Source organism: Triturus cristatus, chromosome 7 (assembly GCF_964204655.1).
Source record: "Triturus cristatus chromosome 7, aTriCri1.1, whole genome shotgun sequence".
In the NCBI taxonomy this organism is placed as follows: Eukaryota; Metazoa; Chordata; class Amphibia; order Caudata; family Salamandridae; genus Triturus; species Triturus cristatus.
The window spans coordinates 878475535-878489346 of record NC_140590.1 but is presented as its reverse complement, the minus strand read 5'-3'; the positions used below and the strand labels follow the sequence as shown (position 1 = coordinate 878489346).

Sequence of the window (13812 nt, the reverse complement as noted above, 5' to 3'; positions counted from 1 at the left end):
CAAATTAACTGTCAAATACGTCACCCTTATCACTGTCCAACATACCATCCCCAGGAATCCCATTAAGTTTTTAGCATGACACAAGCCATATCTCAGCACTCTGGTACAACAACCTCACACTACTAGTACATGGCACTCACAATACCATGTTCTGGTGCACATGGGCAATACATGTCATAGTAGTACAATTACAATGCCCAATACAAGTCGAAGTTTACCCTCCCAGTCCCCAATTAGTAACTAGACACCATGCACCAAAAGGCCTGGGTCTCCTAACAATGCACTTTTTCAGTGATGTCTGCAGTAAGAGGACAACAACAATACCTACACCACTAGTCAATTTCCACACCCATGAACACACATTACAAACAACACACTTCCTGGTACACATCGACCTTCATGAGTACCGCACCTCAACGTCTCCACACACAGCCACATTCATGCATGAAAACCCTTGAGTGCATGTACATGGACCCTCTTCCATAACATCTACCTAACATCTGCAAATTTCAGATCCTAGTCACTACTGAGAAAGGACCACCTATTCCCAGCTCCAAACTGCAACATTGTAGTAGTATGGAATGAAGGAAAGCATCACATCTTTCATCATCATGAGCAATGAATTCAGAAGGTATTATTCGATGGTCAACTTTATTAATAAACAGAACATCAATCAAATGAATGGTAAATCCAATGCTGATTTGGGATACATCACCGTGCAGTACCGCACAACTTGCCAAAACACGCTGCCAAGCACACCTCCCCATGTAGGGGCATCAGCTCAGCATTCTAGGCCCGTGAAATTGGAATTTGGGGAAAGTAGGGTTGGGAGTGGTAAGTGGAGGAACTAAAGTGGAAGGACGGGTAGTGTCTGAGCCAGAGGAAAACACATTGTGACTCTCAGACAATGCAACTTGTCTTTGGGGAGGGGGAATAATAAGGGGTGGGCTTTTGGAGGTAGAGGTAGTCTGTCGCGGTGATATGAGTGTACCTGTTGCTGGTGTCTTTGAGTCTGAAGCTGCTTGTGTAAGATCAATGTCTGATGGTGTGTTGTCCATGGAAATGTGTGTAGTGGGGATGCTGTGGGAGGTCTGTGTCTGCTCAGTGAATGCATGCATGGCAACTTACCTGTGTTTTGGTGACAATGTGGTGCTTATGGATGATGGTGTCTGTGTGTGGCGATGTCTGTGTTTAATTGGGACAGGAATGGGTAATGGGACCTGAGAGGTTGAAGAGTCTGGTTGAGGTGTGGAAGGATGGGTTTGAGGGAAGGCTGCAGTCAGTGAGGAGGCCATTGCCTGAAACAATCTCTGTAGAGCAGACATGCTACTGTGAATGCCCTCCAGGAACTCCAGCGTCTGTGCCATAATGTTTGACTGCCCCTGGAGTGCATTCAGTAGTGCAGTTTGTCCAACAGAGATCTGTCTCAACAGTGACAAAGCCTCCTCACTCAGGTCAGCTGTCGGCACTGGGGCTGGGGAAGAGGTAGCTGGGGCAAAGGAAACATCACACCCCTTAAGGGAATGTATGAAGACATCTTTGTGGACAACAGGTGGGATGGGTGCTGGTGGATAAGGGTGAATGTGGCACAGTTTCTGTGTGGTCCACAACCACTACAGGGCCGCTACAGGAGCTTGACTTTTCTTAGGATGATGAGAACGAGTCGGTACCCTACAGGGCACACCCCACACCCTCTGATGCTGTAAATCTGCGGCTGTCAGTTTCCTGACCGGAACCACTCTGTCCAGCTGCCTCCACCACGTCGTCCATATGTTCTCCTCTGCCTGGCTCTGAAGATGCTGAAACTAATAGGGGAAACAGGTGTGACTAATATGTACATAACCATCACAAAACAGTTGCACAACAGTGACATCACAGTGGCATGCAGTACTGCATCAACACCGATCACTAACACCTGCATGGCCACTAATGGTTTCATGTCACACCATTTGCCAGCACAAAGTATCTAAAGCAAAAGAAGATGACCATTACAATGGACCAGCACATAGCACATCGGTCTCATATGCAACATCCTCAACACAGTACTGCCCTAACACACCATAGAGCGATATCTAAACCCGAGATTGTGACTTTACCTGAGAAAGTGGCACACCTGTTGCCAGCAATGAAGGGAAACAACTTGCATATATCCAGTTCCAAAATAACAATTCAAACACAACATTGTAGAGACACATACCAACATGTTGCCAGACTCAATCAGGCCTAAATATGTCAGTTATCTATGTGTCATGTGCATTCTATGTCAACAGTGGAATCCATTACTCCACCTAGCCATAACATGTCACATCCCACACACAGATGAGCAGAATGTGCATCACTATTGTAAGTACGCAGTCAGATACAGATGAAGAACACTAGTCAGAATGCTGAACTTACACATTACACACTGTATATGTGTAGAATATAGAACACAAAATCACCATAATAAAACAATGTACTACACATACCTGCCAAAACTGGACCAGGTTACATAAGCTCTTCGCTAACATATGTACAGTTCAATACACATTGAACTTTCTATAGTCAAAGAAGGAGCAGTATCAACTCCAACCCACACTGAACAACAGGTATCAAACAATCCATGTGTCAAAAGGACCCACATCCAAGTTCCACATTTGTGATCTAACACACGACATGCCACACATATCTGACGTAGCAAATACAGGAACTATTTTTGTGAACTGCCATAACTGGGTTGTCTGACAATTTAAAGATCAGACATTCTTTCCAATATGGACCATCTGGGGAGAGGAGTTGGCCTAACGGCTAGGGCGGTCGACCTCGAATCTGGGGAACTGGGTTCGAGTCTCGGCAATGACTCTGAACATCCTGTGATTCTGGGCAAATCACTTAATCTCCCCAGGCCTAACAAAAAGTAATGTGTCCTCATGTAATGCAACTGGTGCTATGTAAAGCACTCTGATACCCGATTCGGGTCAAGTTCGCGCCATATAAAACTCTGTTAAAAAAAGAATCATGTGACGCTTTGAATTCTCTGTATGTCAATGTCCTCTAAGAATAAATATCTTCATCAGATATGAGTGACCCTGTAGAATATGTCCAACTTTACCCATCCAGCCATGTCATGACACACCTGCCTCCAGTGTGGAGTATACCATGAAGCACTTTTCTGGAAATAACTAACATGTCTGTGAACTTTGTGTCGAATCACTGCAACACTCAACCCCTCCTTGCTGCCGTTTCGCCCTCAACTGCCCATCAAGGTCAGAATAGGCCACAACCAGGGCATGGACCATCAGGGGAGTCAAGGGATGTTGCACGCCCCTACGCTGGGGGGAGTACCTTCCCAGTTGGGACTCATCTACTTCTGAAGTCCTCCCACCTCTTCCAACAGTGGGCTCAGCGCCGCTTAAAAACTCCTAGGGCCCACACTTTACGGGCGATGCCTTTCAATAATGCCTGCTTCTGATGGGCATTGGCCTCAATACATGTCCAATAATAACCTAGTTAATATCAGTGTAAAGTTGACATGAACAAAGCAAGCTAAATAATGATTCATCGATGACACATATCACAAATATTTAATTTACTACAAAATATATTTTAATTATGAGCACTCTCATCTGTTTGACCAGCTTTTAAGGTGCAAATACACTGGTTTTGTCCCACAATCTCTGAGAAACATGCATGAACACACACTCCTGGAACACATACATCAAGAAACATACATTTTCATGGTCAGCGTTGCCTGCTGAATGTGTAAGAGAGGCACATAGAACCACATCACCAACACATGATGGAGCATGTTTTCCTGCCATGTTTGGACACACCCTATTTTCATCTGGAAGAACATGACACAGCTAAAGCCACATCTTGCATTACTGTCAACATGATGTTACCGAAAGGGATAACCACAGCAGTAAGTCTGCTTGTATCACATAGTCACCTGACAAAGTGGTGAGCAAAGGACATGTTGCAATGGATCTCATATTTTTAACACATGTGCAACGTGATGTAAGGGCTAGGCATAGCAAACATATGAACATACCACATGCCATCTATGTCACATGGAAGACCCACAAAATACTCAGATATGGCAATAATATAATTACGTATGAAGCTACATGACAAATGGAAAAATGTGTTCGGACACACATGGCCTTGTCGAAGGTATTTGAATGTTGAACCAAATGTAAAGGTCCATGGTTAGGGCCAGACACTTGTCTACATACAGAATACCCGACATGAATGCAAAAAATGGGGAGATCACTGTAGTGAAAGAGGCTGTTAAAGGTACATTAGACGATTAGCATAACGCAGGGTCCATAGTGAATAGTCACAGGAATGAAAGTAAATATCAAGTGTTCATGCCCCTGCTCACTTAGGAGATCTGAGTTCACTCTCAGCATCCATTTTTGATAGCACACAGTCTACCATTCACATCACATAGTCAAACATTAAGCTGCATGCACAATACGGGTGGGCGTAATTTGCGTAGTCGCGCTACGCAAAGCGCTGCAAAACGGTAAAAAATCTCTGTGAACACGCAGAAATTCCACAAACTCGCGGAATTGCTTGTTCGGGATGCTTTTTTCCTGTTCGTGAACGCTATTTGCGTGCTCGGGGGGAAATATCTCGTGAACACGCATTTTGAGAACGTGAACAAGCAAAAAATTCCGCGAAGCCACGGAACGCAGAATTTTGGGCAATACCGCATTCTCCGCGGAACGCGTAATTACCCAAATTCTGCAAATTCCATGAGCGGAATGGAATTGACCGCCCAGGCCTAGAAATTACCCAAATTCTGCAAATTCTGCGAGCGGAACGGAATTACCGCCCAGGCCTATTGTACACAGGCTGCTGACATGGCCAAACGACCCACTAATGGCTGCTATTGCTCAGTGAATTCCACTGATGCAAGCAGTGACATGTATGTGTACATCTACATGTAGTAATGATCACTGCTCTCAAAAGCAACAAAAATGCTTAAGGACATATTTACACAAATGCATAATGTTCGATACATCCGATGACATCTCCACAACATACAGAAAGACTCCTTTTAGTAAGTGCACAAGTACCTGTTCAGCCAAGCTAACACATCACATCTGTCAAGAATCATACACATAATTACCATTGACTCTGCAAAACTGTGTAGACCACAAACATGTTACATTGGACTCTGTTACACAAATAATTCCAAATTATCCATGTACAGGAAATGTTTGAATAGGAAACATAATGTCACATGCTCACTTGAAGTACTTTACATACAGTACACATGCACATCTGTCCTTTATGATACACTGAAAGTCATGCACCTTGGCACGTGAATATGGTACAGTAGTCGTACACACCTGTTCCTCTGCTGAGCCATGCAGTTGTCGGTACATGGGGAGAACCTCTTCTACCAGCTTCTCAAGTTCTTCTGGGTAGAAGGCAGGGGCCCTCAAGCCTCTGTGATGTGCCATTAGGGCCAGCAGAGAAGCAAAACAGCAGCTAATGTTGATGATGTTGGTCTGGCACCAGTGTCAGTTGGCAAATGAAGAGCACAGGTCACGGCCATCTACATATATGCCACATACTCAAAGGACATCATGCACTCACACTGCCATTCGTGTGAGATTCTTCAAAACATCCAGCCACGCTCAAAGGAAGTTTAATCTGTCAGGGTTTGTGTAGTTCCGCGCCTGCCTAGTCGAAAACTACATGTCCCAGAAGCAGGAGGGGCAGAACTAGCGTCTACAAGTAGACGCAACGCACGTTCACGTGCGTTATACTGTGCAATTGTAGGATCAGGCTCGACAGGACGTCAGAGCCAATAACCGGAGGATTGTTCTTGGAGAGCTTGCTCGGATATCTTTCGTTTGAGCCCTGTTTAGCGAGTTCGCAGAAGAGTAAGGAAGAAGCGGTGAAGTAACCGCGACGCTCGTCAGAGAGCGTATTTTGGACAATGAGGTGTGTAACCGTGGTGCCCTGCTGTTTGTTTGATGAGCATAAAGGTGCCTAGAGACTGCGGTGCGGTAACCACAAGGTCTTAAAACAAAGAAGTAATTTGTGTTTCGGGACTAAGACCAGTGTTGTTGGAGACTTTATTAAAAGGGAACAGTTTCTTGGTTAGCTCTTTCCTAGAGTTAATTACACAGACTGGCATTCTTTCACAAGGATCTGGAATGTTCGTTTGGACTTCCGTAAATAGAGACTTTGCATTTTGTCTTTTCCCCTGTAGCAGTTTTTTAGTTTTGGGTAAGCAGAAAGGAACCTGGGTTTTGGGTGGGCTAGGCACAGGGTTATTTACCGAGTAGGACTATGAATCTGATATGCGTGTGATCTCATGTTTTTGTGTTCTGTTTTGTAGCTCTATCCACCACCGGAGATTGTTGTTCTCATTGGCTATGCAGGCTTGCTATAGTACCACGGTGGATAAGGTATTTATACCCATTTAGCGAGTGTTAATGAAAGTAGCATATGGTGTATCTGTATTTACTCTGTGTCACCTTTTATATTACATGTTCTCCTCCGTCCTGTTCCCTGCCCTTCCTTTCCCTCACTTGATCTTTCTACAGCTACATAACTTTCAGTTGGAGTTTGGGGACGTCAAGGGATGGACCCATTGTTGCATCATCCTGACCCAGAGGAGTACACAAATCTGACATAATCTGCAGTCAACACTGCCTACCGCGCATTGAGCAGATGCTTGCAACATTTGAAATTTGAAAGTAACGATGTGCAAACTAAGCGTCACTAGTGTGTGTAGCAAAACAACTATACAAAGGTATTCCTATATAAAAAGAGCACTCATGGCCTTGAATTTACATTTGAAAATGTTCAGCCATAGGCTAGTCTTCCCTTTCCTGCCTCCTATGTCCACATCAACTCCACAGCAATCGGTATCACTTTCTTTACAGCAGTTATTTCCTGCTAAGCTACTTATGTGTTGAAGGTGTACCCTTCCGTGAATATGCAGCTCGCCAAAATGGAACATGCTGAGGTGCACTTAGGAGGAGTTCGAATAGGCAAATCATCCACTGTAATGGTGACATTCTTCACCAATTCCATTGCACTTGGGCTGCTGTACAAAATCAACAGATTGTTTGTGTGACAATGATGTCACTACATGGTCTTGCAGCCATCACAGGATGTATGAAATGCTTTCCTCATAAATGCATACATTACTGTATAGAATTAGTAGACCTCCGCAGTGTCATATTCTGATTCTATCTTCCTGTATTTGTTCATTGAGACATATCATGACACCTATGGTTTAGAAAACTAGTTAGTCATGTAAGTCACTAAAGCATATGTACTCTCGATGTCTGCGAGTGAAGATCACACTTTGTGCACACAATTTGGAATCCATCCACTAAGTGCCCAAGTAGTGTTGCCATTCAGTACACGGACTGGACACATCAGTACTGCATTTTCTGACAGGCCCGCAAAAATAATTGTAGACGTCCACATGTTTTGTAAACATATCAGGAAATGACTACGTAGATATGGATGTTAGTTCTGGCTAACATACATCATACATCTATGTACAGCATCACACGTGTTGTGTGTGACCATCAGTCCAGCAAACATTACAATAAATGTCATGTAATGTTGGTTGATGGGATCTCATATCTCTAACAATGCCATCACAGACATACATATTATTTTCACAGTATGGAGTTGTCTGAACATCCCATGTACCATACCTTGCAAACTTCACATGCCCCAGCAGATTTTACCCACATCTGTTGATCTCAAACCCAACAAGTTTTTTTCATATTTGTCCCGAAGGAACAATATGTGATGTCATCACATGTGCACTGATAAATAGTAAAAATTGTCATCCAAGAAAGTAATTAGATTTCAAGAGGTGGTGGGACTCAATTGTACATATGCAAATGTGGCTATAATAACCGGAATAAACAACTATATAATGAACAATGCATGAGGTTATATCAATGTGCATTAACACATGTCTGTTTGACATCTGTGCCAACACCAGTGCCTACAGTTAACTGCAAGATACAACTCCACCACAGCAGGGGCAACATATGACCAACCCAGGCACCTCAGGGAATACCCATGGAAGGGACATACTACTCCGCAGAAGAGGGTGGCTGAGGTGTTGGAGGACAGGGTTTTAGCTTAGCCCTTGAATGTTGTAGCCATAGCCTTCCTACTTCTTTTTTTGAGGCCAACTTTGCTGACGCTGGGTCTGGCCATTGTGGGATATGTAATGGGGATGGTAAAAGCAGACTTAGGTTGTGGAATGGATGGCAGGTTTAGTACAGGGCAAAGTCCAAAACACTTGAGGAGCCGGGCTTGGGCAGATGGTCCAGATGAAACAAATTTTGGATCAGGTTGGGAGGTAGAGGGAGTGGACTGAACTGTAGTGTTGTCATGTGTTGTGTGTGTGTAGGTCTGGTGGCTTGGCTGACTGTGGGTGGGAATGGCCAGCTGTGTGTATGTATGGTGGCTTGGCTGACTATGGGTGGGGATGGCTGGCTGTGTGTAGGTCTGGTGGCTTGGCTGACTGTGGATGGGGATTGCTGTTGTGTGCTACATCTGTCTGTCCTGAGAGCATGCATGGATGTGTGTAATAAGAGTATAAACAGGTACAGGAAGGGGTGTGTGGACTGTGGAAGATGAATGATGTGGGTGTGAAGGCTGGAATGAGACAAATGCTGCCGTTGTTGAAGAAGCCAGAGCCTGAAAAGATTCCTGTAGGGCACACATGCCACTATCAATACCATCCAGGTAGGCAGCCATCTGAGCACGTTGGCTACCCAGACCCTGGATGGTATTTATAAGTGCAGTCTGCCTGACAGAGATCTGTTTCAGGAGGTCAAAGGCCTCCTCACCAAGGGCAGCTGGGGGCACAGGGGCAGAGGTGCCTGGAGTTGTGAAGACGGGTCCCCTCTCATAGGACCAGGCATGGGAAACTGGTTGTGGAGCAGCAGGGAGGGTGGAGATGGAATGGCAGACAAAGGTGTATGGGCATCAGTGTGCAGAGTAGCTGCCACCACCAAGGATTGACCACTGGAGTCCAACACAACTGATGTAGTAGTGTCTATGTCCTCTGGGGCACTCCCCTCGCCCTCCTAGTCACTGGGTCCATCGGTGTCTGAATCCAGATTAGTCAAACCTGTGGCAGCTGCATCACCAGGATCCTGGGCCCTGTCTCCTTTGCTTGAATGGTTGATTGCTGAAATAACAAGTTAACTAGGTATTAGGAAGACATCATGACAACCATGTGTTCCAAAAATGTACACACTGCACTAGACTGCAAGCATTTTGAAAGGCCATGAAGCCATACATGTACATGGTATTTTCACATCCCAAGAGTCTGAGTAGAACATATGTTAACGATATGCATCATTACATGCCAACAAAAGAAAGTTAGATTTGCATCCTTTGGTTCACTTTACGATCAGACTTGACGACATAACTTGCTAATCAACGTGAAATGTCAATGTCAGCAACATCCAGCAACGCCGTAATGTCTTGGGGAGTCATTTGTCGAATATGTACGTACTCCATATTTTTAAGCTGAGCTCCATCATCCTAAGTTACAATTACACATACCATGTCATTTCACTCACTTTTCTTGCATACCTGTTTACTATGTTCTAAATGTCATCTACAAATATTTACCTAATCATATACTTACAACAGCGAGTCTTTCAGCCACAAGACCTACAAATGCCGCCACAGTTGACATCTGCAAATTCTAGATGGAGAAGGCATGGCGGGACTGGTCCTTCTGGACTGCTATGTAGCATTTGACATGGTCTCCCTGCCCATCCTCATCTAATGCCAACATGACATCATAATCAAAGGAAATGCAATTCAATGGATCTGCTCCTTCCTGACTGGAAGGTCTCATCAGTCAGCCTTGCAACATACCTTGGATGCCTGTGACCTGAGTGTTGAGTTCCACAAAGATTTGCATTGATCCGGGCCTCTTCAACGCATAAATGCAGGCATTAGCAAGGTTCATCCATTCTCACAACTTTAACATTCTTTCGTATCCGAAAGTCATGCAACTCATTCTCCCTCTCACAGACAAAATGCCCAGGACCCAGATCAAGTTCAATGCTTGTATGAATGAAGTTGCCCACTGGATGAAGACTAGCTCCATGCAGCTGAAAACTGAGAAGACTAAAATAATAATCTTCAGGAAGAGGACTACACTATGAGACTCCACTTGGTGGCCAAGAGAGCTAGGCCTGACACTCAACCCCAACACCCATGCCAACAACCTCAGGATCATAATCAAAAGCAAACTCAACATGCCCGTCGTCCCTACCTCGTGCTTCCATATGCCAAAGATGCTGAGGAAGACTTTTAAATGGCTTCCAATCAGCACCCAGAAAACAGTCACTAGCATGCTTGTCACAAATGAGCTGAACTATAGGAATACAATCTATAACCGTATCAACAAAAAACTCAACAGAAGGCTTCAGACTGCAGCCAGAATCACTCTCAACCTCCCACACCACACTCCCATCACACCAACCTAGCTTCCCATACACAAACAAGCATAGTTCAGACTCCTCACCCACACTGTCAAGGCACTACATAACACTGGCCGAGCATATGTCAATCACACCTGCTTTCACAAACCTTCCAGATACCCCTGCTGGTTCTTACTCCCTCGCTTATGGAAAACCAGACCCGGGGGTCGAGCCATCTCCTATGTCACTTCTAAAGCTTGGAACCACCTGCCACTGCAAAGAACAGCCTTCTTAATTCTTAAATTCCACAAGAAGCCAAAGACCTGAATTTTTGAGTGGCCACTATGCCCTGGGTGATAATGCGCTTTACATATCTGCATAATATAATATTTCCATTGCTTTCTTTTCCATATCCCCTGTAACTTAGTAGTAATTTTCCCTTTTATTTAAATCTGTTTTATTGATTTTCCATGAATAAAGCAGACATTCCCATTACAGGTCACAGTTTGTTTAGATCACATCAGCTCCTTACACCATACAAATTTGACTTTTGTACAAAGCTGGTTTGTGTATAATAGCAACATTGAACACATAGGGTATTCACCCATTGTGTCTTACTGTATACGTCTCGTTTTGCCCTCTACCCCTGGCATCAGTGGGGTCGGCTGCTAGGGGCATCCAATCTACAATATAGTGGTGTGTGAACTGTGAATCAGTCTGCCAATTCGGGAAGCGGGTGATAATGTGTGGGACAATGTAAACAAAAATAGGGGCGGTGGTGTTTTTAATTAGTACTAGAACCGTCCTCGATCCCCACCTCAATAGGCATGCATGTGCCCTGTCATCGTGGTCTGCAAGCGAATGGTACTAGGACTTTGTCACGTGATGTTCGATTGTGATTTCTACTGGTGATCTATCATGCTGTGCTTGTGATCAGTGCACCTCCCCTAATTCACGCTGTGTAATGATGCTGGGGACTAATGTGTCTGTAATGTCATTTCCTTGGCTCTGCATGTCACATCGAATTGTATCCCAATGTGCTGCAATTGGGATTTGGAAAGGACTAATGTGTCCTCCTGATGCAGCGCAATGGTTTTTGCCTTCGCCTACACCTGCAGGGAGCACTTCCAGGCTAGCACCTGAGGGGGTTCAGGGGACTTCCATTTTTTAGTGATCAGCCACTTCGCCACCACCAGACCCAAGGTGATAAAATGAGAGGTCACCCTCTGGCTCTTGCTCCTATGGTAAATGTGCAGAATGCATGTCTCCCACAGAAGAGGCACTGTGCGTTCCGTGCAGTGAGCCAGGGCATCGGTCACCGCCCCCCAGTATTCCTCGAGTCACGGGCAGCTCCACAGCATGTGTAGTAAATCTACCCCTGTGATGCAGAATTGCTGGCAGACGGTGTCAGTGCAGTTGAAATATCTGTTGACTTTGGTTGTGGTGAGATAAGCTCTTTGTGTGATGTCGTTTTGTAATAACCGGAAGCGCATGTTCCTCTGCACATTGACGGGACCTTGCAGCACAGTGGTCCACCATCTTTGCCGCAGGGTTGACAATGTTGTCGCTGTGTGGTGTCTAAGGATGCGGCAAAACGTTTTGTTAGGTGCATGACCTGCCCCATGACATGCAGGTATTGAATAATTAAGAGCATTGGGGGTTCCTGGGTCATGTCCCCTCAGTGCTTGCTCAGTGTTGCTATGAGCACGCAATGCAAGAGGAACTGACCCTGATGGAGCCCATCTTCCTCAGCCATTGAGGAAAATGGTAGCAAGATGCCCTCGCGGTATAGATCTCCTATATCTTGGATCCCCACCTCACCCTAGTCATGGCAGGACCACCATTTTAATCGGGGCCACATGGCCCACAACTGTCTGAGAAATCATGCCCCAGAATGACATCTGAGAGCGAATAGATACCAGTGCTCTACCCAGATTGCCGTCGAATAGGTACGCGTATTGACGGAAGATCCTTACCACTAAGTATCGAAATGTGTCCACTCGACATTCTAAGTGAGCATTGTTGAGCGTGTACCCTGGGTCTGATTACAAGTTATTAAAAGTGTATAGACACAACGTTGTTGCATTCACTTTTAGTCATGACAGAGCATTAAAATCACCTAGAGTGTACACCAGTGATGGGGGAATCGATTGAACGCCCTAGATGTAAAGAAGAAGGTCAACCGCATATTGTGAGATTGTGTGTGTGCCGTCTCCCAGTGGAATTCACCAATCCTCACCCCATATTCGAATGGCCGCCGCCAGGGGTTCAATAGACAGCGGGAAAAGTAACGGGGACAGTGGGCATCCCTGTTGGGTCCCCCATTTCACCTTAATTGGAGCTCAGATGTGGGGTCCTGTCTGCACTCTCCCCATAAGTTAATTATTTAAAAGCTTAACCATGCGTGTGAAGGTGTCCCCTAGCATGTAGCGCAGAAAATAGATATCCCCACTCCAAGGAGTCAGAGGCCTTCTCTAGGTCTAGTATTAGACATCTAGAGTAGGGCCATTGGCCTGTTGAGTATGTGGCTACCCTGAAGAGGCACCGCAAATTCAAGGAGGTACTGCATGCCAGCACAAACCCATTTTGGTCAGTGTGAACCAGGGATGGAACCAGAGGCACTAATCAGTCCACCAGTAATTTAGCCAAAATCTGTGTTTTACATGGCTGGGGGCAATATGAGCCCAACTTAGCTGGGTCCTGAATAGATTTGGGGATTGAGACTAGTGGGAGGGCAGATTCCGCCACCGCAGTGGTATATAGGGCACGTAAGTGCGGGGTCAGAGCCAAGGCATATGCTTTGTAATATTCCGCAGGTAGCCCATCAGGTCTGGGGGTTTTGCCCATCGGGCCGCAGTTAGAAATGGGGGTCTCTAGTTGGCAGAGGTAGGTACCTTTGTCCAAGTAGGGACCCTTACCTCTAGTCAGGGTAAGGGGGACACACACTTTAGATAACCGCTGCTCACCCCCTGGGTAGCTTGGCACGAGCAGACAGACTTATCCCAAAGGCAATTTGTAAAGTATTTGTACTCAAAACACACAGGAATAGAGTGATAACACCACAAATGGACACCACACCAGTTAAAAAAAATAAAGTAACTTTATCTAAACTCAACAAGACCAAAATGACAAAATTCCAACATACATGTAATAAGAATATGGCTTTAAAAAGCTTTTCAAACAACTTGGCCCATAGAAGACTATAGATGTGTGATTCCACACAAAGTACCTGTAGATGCATCAAAATGTATAAGGCAAAACAGCGGCAAAGATGGGAAGCGTAGAAAAACAAAGATATGCGTCAGTTCCTGAGACCATGGGGAGGCGATGCTTTGATTCCAAGATGGTTCTGGTCCGCAGGAGATGCATCAGGAAAACTTAC

The 13812-nt window shown here is 45.1% G+C and overlaps 1 long non-coding RNA gene across 1 annotated transcript in view; it reads left to right on the top strand.

Moving 5' to 3' along the window:
- Positions 1-5788: 5788 nt before the first annotated feature.
- Positions 5789-13812, top strand: part of LOC146810800 (uncharacterized) — a 135529-nt gene continuing 127505 nt past the window's right edge. Inside the window, exons 1-2 of the long non-coding RNA XR_014965734.1 lie at positions 5789-5940; positions 6341-6410. This is a non-coding gene — a long non-coding RNA (uncharacterized LOC146810800). The remainder of the gene's footprint in view (positions 5941-6340; positions 6411-13812) is intronic.